The 13,587-nt window shown below is 40.9% G+C and overlaps 1 long non-coding RNA gene across 1 annotated transcript in view; it reads left to right on the top strand.

The window, feature by feature from the left end:
* LOC143420955 (uncharacterized) overlaps positions 1–8,620 on the top strand; it is a 75,199-nt gene extending 66,579 nt beyond the window's left edge. Inside the window, exon 3 of the long non-coding RNA XR_013100699.1 lies at positions 8,399–8,620. This is a non-coding gene — a long non-coding RNA (uncharacterized LOC143420955). The remainder of the gene's footprint in view (positions 1–8,398) is intronic.
* The last annotated feature ends 4,967 nt before the right edge of the window (positions 8,621–13,587 follow it).

The following is a 13,587-nucleotide window of genomic DNA, read 5'->3' as shown; positions in this document are numbered from 1 at the left end:
TGCTGTGCACTTTCAAACTCTTCACACTCTGTCTGTGTTTCCCCTGCTGAAATTTCTGCTCGCAACTGGTGACAATGGCACAGAAGTGAGTGGGTCTGCCTGTCTTGACACCCTCTTTTTATGTTTCTTTCAGCTGTTTGCTGTAAACATCCCAGCACTTTGCAAGTGTTCAGATACGAGGGGATTGGTTTTGACTAAGAACACTGTGATTAGAGCTCTCAGTGACAGAAACATTATCCACAGAGCTGGCTTGTCAGTGTTCATTGCGCTGACTGACAAGTCTCTGGATTTCCCATTCTCTTTTCCTATGTCTCTGTTTTTCCCTGCTTTTGATTTTCTTGATCTGACTGCTTTTTCCACCAGCTGCTGGAGTTCAGTAGGAATCTCTGCCAGTGTGTGTCAGTGTCATTTGATATCTGTTCAATATGACTGCGGCTCCTTAACAAATTTAAAAACGTGTTATGCTGCGTCTTACAAATACATGAAGCTATTAAGAACACTTCAAGTAGAACTAGTTTATATGTTGATGCTCTATAATTCAAAATTTAGCCTAAATTTAAGTTGCTTTTGCACTTCCTTCCTTCAGTTAATTCATGAAGGAAGTCCCCTTGAGTTCTCTTATTGAAAACAATTACCAGCATTAATTTCTGTCCTCAAGTGACACAAACCAACTTGCTTTTTTGCTCTTCTTTTACATTAGTTCCAGTCTGTCTAATTATATTTTTTCACCTCTTTCTGGAATTACTTTTAGTTCTTTCTCATTAGATTTAATGCCTTGCTTGCTCCATCTGAGAGCAGACTGTGAAGGTTTGGCATCTGATGCCCTCTGGCATCATACTGGTCGTGAGCCGAGCCCTCACAGGTCTTGACTGGCATGTTAGAGCAAGCTGCCAAGCTAGATGGGCAGTTGGCGCCAGGTCCACTACCAGCTGGTGAGGTTCTGTGCCATTCTCAGGGCCATCACGCTCATCTGTCAAAACTCCTATGACTTCTCCTCCAATTTGTATTTAACACGAGTGTCATTTGCTAATTTGCTAGTTCAAAATTTGCATCTCAAAATAAATATATTCTCACCGAAGTAACAGAAAAGAATATATTCCTGTACATGAAATCCTTTGCTCTGTGAATCCTTCGCGGCAGCGTCCCTACACTCGACCCCCACCCGATTCTCTCACACCAACTAACCTTTTGTGCCGTATTCTGTACTTGTGTGTATTTGTGTATTTTCTGTGAGGGTGTGCTTGTAAGTCTGCTTCTCCTGCTGATTGATTGGATGTGCAGGTTAAATGACCAAAAAAGCTTTTAGGAATAGGACAACTCCTTTTTCTTAAGGCACCTGTTAAGTTGTTTGTTGCCAGGAGAAACAGACACTTCATCATGCCGCCGTAAATTATTTCCTTGCTCTCTCACCCCGAGCTCCCTTTTCCTAGTTTCATTTTATTGGGGGGATATTTTAGCCGTAGACCCTCCATTTGTTAGTGCAAAAAACCGGGGCCACTAAAAAGGATGCAGTGCTGTTTCAGGACAATAGCTTATCTACAAGTAACAGAGGCCTCGGCTAATTTGTACGACTCGCCACAACCTGCCGCAGCACAACAGCTGAGTGCTTTCAGAGAAAGACTGATTTGACTTTGGCCATTATCTTTTGATAGATAAGGGGTCTGCAGGTGCTTTTCTCGTCCCTCAGGGTGTGGTTTTGAAGATGGAGGACATGTTTTTACCCACTGACATTGATGCAATACAACCCAGAAGCAAGGGTACTAATGTCTATATGGAGTCCACTCAATCCTGATGCCTAGTGTCCTCTTCTTGCCCCGGCCACAGCCTGCGGAGCCCTATAACCAAGGAGCGTGCCCACCAACCATGAGTCATTAAGGCCTGTGTTTAGACAGAGCTAGGGGTCATTGTGGTGGATGGTAATGTATGGTCTCAGTATAATCTCACAAATCAGAGATGGTCCACTCTAAACTGCTTTCTTTCTCCTAGAAAACAAAGAAAAGAATGAAAAGAGAAAAGTAAGGGGTGGCAGATACACAGGTCTAAGCAAAAACAATTTTGGGTACATTTCAGAACTCATTTAGTCGCAAATTATGTGTTGATTACTCCAAAATATCTTTAAATATAGGCAAAATGTTTTGGTGAAATGATCATATTACTGTGTCTGCAAGCAAAAAAGACTAAAACTGTTATTTATCTCGGATAAGTGGAGCCATTCCTGTAGGTAAGTTTTGAATGGCAAGAGTTCACGGGTATGGGGGGGGGGGGGGGGAATCCACACTTTGCAATTAATTAAAGTAAATCCTTTCAGTGTAGTTTTTACCACATTTAAAAGCTCGAAACTTGACCATTAACCTCCAAATGGATGTGAAACACCACTAGTGTTCCCCTTCGCCTTTCTAAACACAATGTGCCACAGAAAGGACTGTAAAATGAAATGATGAGTTTTAAATGTACTTTTGCAGGCAAACTCAATTAGCAACATGTTTTTTTTCTCCCCTTTTGCAAAGAGCCCTACATTAGCACCAAGGCTAGTTATTATTTCCAGCGCGGACATCTTTACAAATCATTTCTCTTTGCCTTTCCGCCGCAGCCTCTTGTGTGCCACTATGTTCCAAAGTAGGCTCCAATTATGAAAGCATTAAAAATGCTGGTGAAAGATTTAGGTACATTACACCACTCAATGACATTCTACTCGCCATTATGTTATTAGCGGAGTGCTATGTGTAAAAAGGGCCTTTAATTGAGAAAGTGTTGTAGAAAATAAATTTAAAACAGCCACTGTTCCCCTCCCTCTCAGCCTCTTTTACTGGCAGCTGTGCTCACTATGAAAAGCTTCTCATCTCGGCCGATTTGGCTAAAATCCCTCACTCATGACAAGTCTTTAAGGGTAAGACCTACAGAAATGCAGGTATTCACATACTCGGGAACAAATGTTCAGGCTTATCTTTCGGTTTAAAATTCTCAGATTTCTTCCATACAGGCTCTTTATAAAAAGTCAGCTATGTTGATTAAGATCCTGAAAATACAAAACCCATTGTCATTGGGCTCTTTTGTAATTGTGTAAATTATTTCTGGATGCATATTGTCATTACCAGCGTTTCCCAATACATATGCGCGTTGGATATACTTGCATGGTAACTTTTTTCCTCATAGATTTATGCAAATGTCACCATACCTCAATTTTTGTGATGGCTGCTTGTAAAAGAAACAATCTTTGTCAGCTTAATTTTCTTTTCAGATGAAAACTTAGCTCTGCTGTTCAGTGTTTGACATAGTAAAGCAGAGATGAGTGAAAAACATGTGTACCGCTAGAATTAAAAGGAGTACATGTCGACAATTAAACTCCAACTGGTTGCTTTAAATTAAATTAAATTCACATTAAACTGACAATCAAACTGAATATTAACTGGCACAGGTATGTATATTTGCGTACCCACTAGACACTTATTAGGCCACCTAGTACTGGGTTGGACCCCCTGTTGCCTTCAGCCCAGCCTTAAAAACCTTTCTCAAAGATTTTGATCTATATTGACATGATGGCATGGCACAGTTGCTGCAGATTTGTCAGCTGCACATCCATGATCTGAATCTTTTGTATCCCAGAGGTTGTTTAGATTGAGATCCATTAACTGTGGCGGATAACTAAGTACAGAGAACACATTTTTTTGTTCAAGAAACCAGTTAAGGATGATTTGAGCCTTAGGACATGTTGCGTTACCTTGTGGAAGCAGCTATCAGAAGATGGGTAAGCTATTGGAAATAAAGGGATGAACATGGTCAGTAACAATACTCAAGTAGATTTAAGCCATGCTTAAGAAGTTGGTACTGAGGGGCTCAATGTGTGCTAAGGAACCAGAGGACCAAGATATAAGGCTGGATGGAGCGGTGCTTTTATGTTATTTACACCACATTCAAATTAACCTAAATCATGCTCCTTCACAGTTTAGTTCATCATGTCTACATGCCTAAATTCATTGAGATGCTGTCATGTGTTTGGCTGATCAGATATTTGGGTTAACAATACGTTAAACAGGTGTGACTAATAAAGTTTGTGGTGAGTAGCTCTGTGACAAACCTGCATGTGTTAAAAAAAAAGCGTCACAGTTTCAGTATTTGTTTTAGCCTTAACATTTTTACTGTTCATCTGATTGTTTTTTTAGATGATTTATGAACCCATTACAACTTTAAATTATATTAAAAAAAACAACCTTTTTTAAATGAAGTGTGCTGCGTGTGCTGCCACAGATTAAAGCAGTGCGACATGCTTCTTTTTTGCAAAAAAAATATGGCAGGGTAACAGATGGAGTTTGGGTTCTGTCGTGCACTCCGTCCACACTCCCCATGTGTCATCTGTCATTACATTCAGGTCATTGTTCGGAGTTCAATGGCAGCGTGACTGAGTTTGCCACGGCTTGACAACGGATTGCGTTTCACGCAGAAATGGGGAGAATATGCAGACACCCCCAATACTCACAGGACATATTGTGCTATTAGTTCTTTCTTAGTTCAGTTTCCTAAATTAGCACTAAGATGTTGTCCATAATTATTGAATAGAGCAGATCACAACAGACTCTTCCTAGGGCTTTTAAAATATATATATATATGTATGTCTATCATGTGAAGCATTGGTTGTATGTTGTCATGGATGTTTTTCCTGAATCTATGATGTTAACTACCTCACTTACAAGCTCACAAACAGAATTTATATCAAGTTGAGCTACATATTCTATTCTATAATAGGTTCATTTCCTATTTGGTTTGTGTATTTTTCTTTTCAGTAACCACAAAATCATTGCCAACATGAAACCCACAACAAAAGAAAATAATCACTGAAAACATGACTGAGATATACAATGTAAAAAACAACAGAAAAGAAACAGGATGTTTGTGATGACTAATGTGTTTGTCAGTTAAAAGGAACTGAAAAATCAGAGCCATCAACAAGTCTAACAGAAAGTACTCAGAAAACCGTTAAACTGCAGTTTAATGGACAGGGTTAAACGATGACTGCTCAAATATTGCATATATATTTAGTGCCATAATAAGAGCCATTATTTGCAAAATGTCAAGACGCACCACAGCTAGCATCGTAGGTCTTTTATCCTGACTCATGTCCACAGACTTGCGATGATTGCGCAACACTGGAATCTAAGTTTTTAACTTACCTGTTTACAGCTGCCTGTCACAGAGAGAAATGCTGCAGCCCTGCTTTTATAGGCCTGAAGTAGCAAACAGTCATCAACTTGCCCAAAAGGTAAACTTTTACTCTGGTTGAATCGCGCAGCAGTACATTATTTGCTCAGAACATCACCAGTAAGGTCACATATTTATTTCACCCTGCAGTATTAGAACATGTTTCTAAACCAGAGATGTTGATATGCAATCGGATTTGAGGTACCACTGAGACTGGCCATTAAATGCCAAGTATGCCTCTGTGGCTTATGCATGCATTTTTTTCTCTTTACATATTTGTATTGTGTATTCGAGTCAAGTGGCCTTCATTGTAGCACATTTTGAAACAAAAGTTGACCCCCATTTTTTTTCCAGTTCAAAAGGGCCGTCAGAAAATATTCACACTGGATTTAACCAAAGATGAATAACTGTGAAAAGTCTAAAGTAATTAGTACTTTATATAGACTAGCTTTTGGTTGCTTTATTTAGGAATGAGTAAATATTGCATCTTCCAGAACTGCTAAAGCGAGAAAAGGCAAACACACAATGCTGCTTTAGAAGCAGGAGCTCTGGGTTGAGTGCAGGGACTCCAGAAGAACGCTTTCATATGTTCACAGCAAAGCTCCTTCTGAGCATGCCGGTTGAATAACTCTTTGTCACTGTCTGTGGTAAGAACTCCCATAAAAATAAAGATGAGTGCCATGCAGAGCTAGTAATAACCAGAAATGGCCTTCATGTCAGTAAAAGTGTCTGCAACTATATTTGCTTAAATGCTTAAAAAGCAGTGTTATTATTTACACTTATAATCATAGTACATTTAATGTATATTGTATATTATATAGACTGTATATATACTAATCCTACCTATTGCAACAGATTTGCAGTAGATGGCAAAATATTTGTTATTTTCACCAATTTATCACAGTTAATTGTTGTATTATTGCAGACACACCTTCTACAGTTCATTGAAGGTAAAGAAATAGGCTGGGTTTCATATATTTTCACTTACTTTGTCTTACTGATGACTCAATGCACTTTATAAGCAACATTTGAACCATGTATTCATCTAGTGCGTTATCCTATACATGTACACACTATCTCTCGTTTTTGGCCAATTTAACTCACCAGTTTACCTAACATACATGTTTTTGGACTGTGGAAAAATAGAGTACCAAGTTTGAACCCACACAAGCACAGGGAGCACATTCAGACTCCACATAGAAAGACCTCAAAGCACTATGGTGAAGGTATAGAGATCAACACTTAAAATTTGCACTTTTTAGCTTTTAATAAAAGGTTGAATATTTAATGCCTGTTTTGCTTTTTTGTTGTTTGTTAAGTAAAGAGAAAACGAACACACAAAAAGCACTTAAATCCCGTACCCTGCAGACACACACAGACATTTTAATTCCATGGCACATATTCTTTTATGTTTCCTTAGACTAGTTTATATTTATATTTCCATTTATTTCTTTATATTACAGTATGTCCGCTTTCCTATCTATTTCTTTATCCGTATCCTCTTCATCCAGCATCCCATTTTCCAGAGCGTTGGTTGGGCTTCTTCAGCGGTTGATGGGACAGGTTATTAGTAATGCTTTTTGTGTCTCTTTGGCCTTGCTCTAGCCCTGCAGGGTCAGGGCTAACATAAAGTCTGCTTATTATATATCTATGCATAAATCTAACTGTAAACTGACCTGACAGTGCGTGCAGTGCTTAATGCACATGCTCTCCTTGGATGTTTGTGCGGTCGTGTGAGAACGTAGTGACACTGAAGCTGTGTACTGCGTGCGTATCTCGTTGGCTTTTTGTAACCGGTGTTGACGATCACTCCTCGAATGCCGTAGTACTTACATCGTACAAGTATCAGGTATTCACCAGAACCAAAACCTTGTGCCACTAATGGCAAAGGTTCATATTCTGATAGCAATGCCTGGTTTAATGTCAACTGAATGTTTAACCTTCTGGTGAATAAAATAAATCCCTTGAAATCCATTTATTAATAAGAACTATTGACCAGCAGCATTGACTGAAGCTCAAGAGCCTGGATCCAATAAAATCTGTTAACCTTGTGGCAGGAAGTGTGGAGTCAAACCTGAAAGAAGCAGAGAGAGAAAATTATTTATTTTTAAATAGTTTAAAAAATAGTTTATTTTCCATTTAATTTTAGTCTTAATACAGTTTAACGCAACTAAGCAGAACCATGTCACATCAGCGATTTTTTTTAAAGTGATGGAATCTGTATAAAGTCTGTATAAATTCATTAGCTGCTGCAGTTTTTCAGTTTTATTATTTTTATTATAGAGTCTTTGCACTCCTAAGCAGCTATAATTTTGTCCGACTGTTCTGTCATAATTCATCACACCTTCCTACACTCATACCTCACAACCACATTTTCTTTGTGCGTGTGTGTATCTGTGGGTATTTGTGTGAGCGGAGCTCTGACTTTCACTGCTGGTTAGGGGGCTAACACCTCTTTCAGGTTAAGTCTTTTTTTCCACCTCAAAAAAAAGAAAAAGAACGAATAACAGCATTTTGTGTTCCCTCCTCCCCTCCTTCCTTTCCTTGCCTTTCCCCACTCATCTGTCAATGAAAGACACAGTTTTGCCACAAGGCATTGTGTGTTTAGCAGTGGTGCCAGCAACTGCCATTTGGGTGCAGGGAGGCAAGGGGATCCACCCCTTTGAACTGCTGCCAAGCCAGCCAGCTTGCACCTTCTTTAATAACTTCCCCCGAAGGCACTTCCTTCTTTTTCTCTACCTCTTCTCTCTTTTTCCCCCTTTCTCTCATTCACTCCCACCCTAGTGCTTCTTCTATTTTTTTTAAATGACTGCAGTTTTCACGGGTAAAGCTGTGATGCTGATAAGAAAGGTAAGGCTGCTTTAACTGACAGCCTGACATCAAATCTGTGCAGAATACTTGCACAAATGAGAATAGGGTTAAGAGCATGTGCTGACTTCGAGGGAGAAGCTTATGGAGTGTTTTTTCCCGAAAAAATTCGATTTTTGTTTTCCCAACTGTACAAATCAATGAATTCTTTTGTAATTTTTTAAAAACATGTTCAATACAAGTCCATTAAGCCACACAATTACTCCCTGGTATGCAGTGTTTTATTCTCAAAGCATTTTACTTGATTACAAAAGGAAATATATTATAATAAACAGAAATATCATTTAATTCTAATTTTTTTCTTCTTCCTTCTCTTATGGATTGCCTCTTTGGGCAGTGAGACGGGTTAGCTCCCACCATAAAGGCGCCCTGCGAACTCCTAGTCTGTCAGTTCCACTGTACAACACCGTGGCCCCAGGACACACGAGCCGGAATGGAGAGTTGAAGAGAAAAGAAAAAGCAGAAAGACCTGGTTAAAAGTGCAGTGGGCAATAGGTGTCACATTAAGGGTGTGTAATACACTATGTCACCTCAATTGCGTATGGACCATTAAAGCTATAACCTCATACAGCGTGGCGTTTATTTTGTCACTAGGGATTATTTGGAACAAACGGGCATGCTGGGAAATTTGTGTGTGTCTGAGGTTTGTTGGATTCAGTTTGCAAGTAGTGAAAAATTTATTGTTTGTGTACTGCGATTGTTGAGGCCCCGATGTATATTATCTTCAGGGCATTTCTCTCTCTAAATCCATAGTCACCATTTTTTTTAACATGTACCTCCAGTGTGTGTGTGTGTATGTGTGTGTGTGTGTGTGTGTGAGAGTGTGTGCTTTGCATGATGTCAGTGGAGGTGTATTAAAGGATAATGCTTTTTGGGGGAAAAGGGGGGGAGGTGGTGGGATGTAAATACAGGCATGGGCCCCCACCTCTGCCGCCGCCGCCACCTCGTTGTAGTCGTCCTCCTCCTTCTCCTCCTGTGTGAGGGTGAGCCAGCTAGGGGGTGACCTTGCCCGGTGTAATTAAAGTGAAACACCTTGACTTGTCACCATTGCCTGAGACAGCTTAAATCTCCCTAATGTAAATGGAGGCTGCCGCTGACGTTCTGCTAGGCATGGCCGCGGAGAAGATACAAGCGCTGGTGATCCATCTCTGTACCATAGCGCACACACGCACTTACACACAAACACACATGCCCTCGGTCTTCCTCTTTTCTCTCTCTCTCTCTCTTTTTCTGACATGCAGAAATGTACACAATCCTGTTCTTTCTGTCTTCTATTAACACCCTCCTTCCTTCCTTTCGTCCTTCCTTCCTCTTGCACCGATCCTTGGAAATCTGCAACTCTTATTCCATCTTGCTCTCCACAGCCTTTATTTATTTTACATTGCACAGCACAGTGCTTACTGTTAAGGCAGCAACAGCTCTTCTCCAAATAGCTCAGATGTTGTGATGAAAAGAGACACAAACATGCAATTATTCATACTGCAGTCACATTACTACCCATATCAGAAATGACATATCAATAGTTTTGGTGTTGTTGCAACAATGCGTGCATTATAATTCTTTAGAGAACGTTTTATACTATGTCAGAAGTGTACTGCGTGAAGCTTATTTGTGTTTTAAAGTTCCCCACACTGCTCTGTGGCTTGTCTGACTTTGTAGGCACCAGACCAGGTTAATTTACTGATCCTGTGTTCTCACTGAGGCCACACACTGCTCATATCAACTGCCAGTTTTTTTGGAAGCAGGGGTGGATAGGGGGTACAGAGACGGCAATTAGCAGTGAAATTCTGTTGACTTTGCCCTTCAATTAAAGCTCTGTAACACAAAAGTCTTGTTGACCCGTCTGTTCTGCCTTCCATTATAAGTCATGGCAACACATTGCTGAAAGATGGCCTACTAAATTCCAGGCTCATTTGCAGTTCAGGGAACCGGGGACCGCCTGAAACAAAAACAGAAGCAGGACCAGAGGCTCCTGCCAAAAAACGCCCTGTCTGAATGCCACAGTGGCATGTGAAAGAATGCTATGGGTCCCCCGTGCCAACTTTACCAGTTGCCGATGCTTTGTGCCAGCACCTCTTCCCTCCCATGCGCTGCCTGGTCAGTGGGCAGCGTGACAGCAGACAGACACCCATCATGTGTCTGCACCAGGCATCGTGCCCTCTTGCTCTGATCCCTGGGGGAATGGCGCTCCTGGAATGGCACTCCTCCCAGGGACATCCCATGGATTGTGGGTGGTGCAAGGCAGTGAATATACACACACACACACACACACACACACACACACACGTTTTAATGGATTTGAGGAGGCGCAGTGGTTTGATGGCAGTTCCCACTCAAAAAGGAAATAATTCTGGCAGGGAGGGTTGTTTCTCTGTTTTTTTGCCCTCCAGTAATGCCTGTGCTCTCGCCACTCTCCTTTAGTAGATATTTTATTAATGTCACCTGTGAGCAGGTGGTGATTAAAAATACAGTCTTTAAAATCTGATTGCCCTTCCCATTTTACAATGTTATTTTATGTGACTATAAAACTGTGACGACATGGCAAGAATGAAAATCAGATTTTATTCGTCCATTCACAAAAGCAAATCCATATTTTACCATGTTAGCTGAAAATACATACCCCTGCCTGCGTGCTGTAGCATCATAGACAAGTACAGGTTTAGACAGCGTGGCAAAAGAGAGAGACAACAAACAAGCATGCTGCTATTGTGATGGACAGCCTCCACTGTGAGGTTCAGTATGTCAATGTGTTCAGCGTGTGATGTAGCAACTTCTCCAGCCGTGGGGGTCTGCTGGAAAAAAAAATGAACGAGCAAGAAAGAGATCGTGGCAGAGAGAACAAGAGAATGAGAAATGAGCTCAGGTGGGTCCGACATCTGCATTCACTTCCTGTCTTTTTCAGAAGGGAGGGAGAGGAGAAAAGGAGGGGTGGTTGCAATGTAGAGGGGGGGTTGAAGAAAACAAGTGCAAGATGAAGGCCTTTCTGGAGGCTACAAAGGAGCTGTACACTGGGAAAGGGCTAGGGAGCCCTCAATGGGACTGAAGAACACACAGACAAAACTTGGGAAGGAAGAAGGCATGCCTTACAATGCCACCGGGCCCCATGCTTGGTTCAAAGAGCCAGTCAGAAAAACAGAAAGAGGAAGAGAGTGAAAGACAGAATGGAAATGATGGACCTGCTGGGAAGTATAGCAGTCGCAGCAGTAAGGGGGGGGGGGCTGGTATATATGCTGGTCAAAAGGCCACCATGTTTTCTCAGCTATTCATTTGAAAACAAACTGCACAGGCAGGCACAGTCAAACTGCATCTGGGTGTGGAGTGGATTTTGTCTCGGTCTTCCAAAAAAAAAAAAACCTCTCAAAAAAAGAACAACCGATTCTCCATGTGTGGCCCCGTGCTACAAGTCAGGACAGAAGGCAGTGAAAAATAATAAAGAGAACCGGTGGGAAAGGAAGTGAGTTTGAACAGGGGATACACGAGTGATGATGTCATATCAGTGCTGCAGTGATGTAAATAATCCTGTTATAGTGGATGAATTGAAGAGTACAAGGTCTCGGACCTCTCGTCATTTGTTTTTATGCAAGCTTACAGCTACAGTTCCAATAAGATAAGATAAGATAAGATAACCTTTATTAGTCCCACACGTGGGAAATTTGTTTTGTCACAGCAGGAAGTGGACAGTGCAAAAGTTATGAGGCAAAAATTAGAATACAATAAGAATAAATACAGTACACAACTGTACAGAATAGAATAAAATAAAATACTATATACAGTAGAATAAAATAAAATAAATATACAATAAGATAAAAATAGAATACAAATACAAATACTATATACAACTGAGTAAATTTTAATACATTCAATACATTCAATACATTTTAAGGCAGTTTTATTAATGTTTAACTGACTTTTCATTCAATATCTAGCGTTTGAATTATACCAGAGTAAATGAATAGTGCTGGTGAGCTAGTCGGCCAAGGCATTTAATGTGGACACGGAGCACAAAGGGAACCGGAGTGACAGTGAGCTGTTTGTATGTCCTTGGTATGCCAGTGTCATTGTCGAGGCTTATCAGAATCTGGGGGCACAGAATGAGCAGAGGGAGGAAGAGAAGAGGGACAAAAAATGCACATGGCTTTTATTAGACTTTATCAGGAGTTACCTTAGCTCTGTCTACCTCCTGCACACTACCCCAACCCCCCCTCCTCTGCTACCCCGTGACACCCTCGCTCTAATATTTAAAGAGCTCTGGGTGCACGACTGCAGGAATCACGTTTAACTTCACCAATTTCTTATTGCCTGTCAGTCTCTCTAATTTGATCCGGCGTTGGACAGTTACTGTTTTGGACAGCAGAGTCACGGCACATATTGGCAGTGAGACTGGCAGCTAATAAAAGCCAGCTTGGTATTTACTCCCCTTTTCCTTTTATTTGTAATATATCTCAATATTGTTATTATGAATATATATGCATTTAAGCCTCACCTATCTCTCTGGGTGGCCTCTCAGTTAATAATATGTTATTGATTTCCATACCGGACTGGCTATATATCTGTTTTAATTTCCAGGCCTTATCGCTCCCTCTGTGATTCACGTGAACCCTTACTTTATTTCTTCTTCTTTTTTCTTTTCCTTTTTCCTACAGGCATTATTAAGTCTGTGTGGGAATATAGGTAGCATGTTTTTATAGACTGACTGGTTATTTTATATGACGGAGGGGCAGTCATTACAGGTCCCTTGTCTCCCTCAAGTCAGCCTCCATCTTCACTTTGACAGATTGAATCAAGGGCAAATTGGGTCAGGTAGTGTGTCAAGAATTAGGTAGCGAAGAATCACAAGAGAATTACAGAAAGGTGAAGAGAAAAAGCTCAAATTAATGGTTCTAACGCTTACCTTCTCTGATTTCGCCTGGTTTCTGATGCAGTAAAATTGCTTACCTTGTAACCCGATGTAACTCATTAATACTTCATCCAGATTCTGGACTTTCATACCATTTAATTTCTGCAGAGGACAACAGAGACATGGTGCCCCACACGGTGAAACCTTTGGCCAGCCTTATTGGATAGTTAGACCTCTGAGGGCACTGCCTTGCTTTAGGTCCCCTTGGCCCATCTCCTACCACCGGAATGATAAAGGGATGGAGATGAAGGAGAGCAGCAAGAGGAATAGGAAGACTACGAGGGCTTGGCGAGAAGGAAGAATAAGCAGTGCATGTATATATGCGAAATATATGCGCCATCAGCAGAAAAAGGGTCTGAGTCAGCCGTTTGCTAGGCCTTGCTGCATGCTAAAACACATAGAGGCAAAGCCCATTAAAAATGAATGCCACACTATAATCACATTCACACTTAAAATTTAATGTTGGTACATGGCGGCTGACAAAGAGAAGGCGGCATAGGGCGCTGTGATTATGACCATGTCTCCTGTACTTTCTGCTTAGAGGTGATGGCTGCGCGTGGCCTCGGGAAGTACTTTCTGATTTAAGGGGATCCAGGGGCAGATCTTGTAGTCTAATTTTAGCAATTAGA

Source organism: Maylandia zebra, linkage group LG11, assembly GCF_041146795.1.
Source record: "Maylandia zebra isolate NMK-2024a linkage group LG11, Mzebra_GT3a, whole genome shotgun sequence".
NCBI lineage: Eukaryota > Metazoa > Chordata > Actinopteri > Cichliformes > Cichlidae > Maylandia > Maylandia zebra.
Note: the sequence above shows the minus strand (reverse complement) of the source record. Positions and strands in the feature narration are given on the sequence as shown.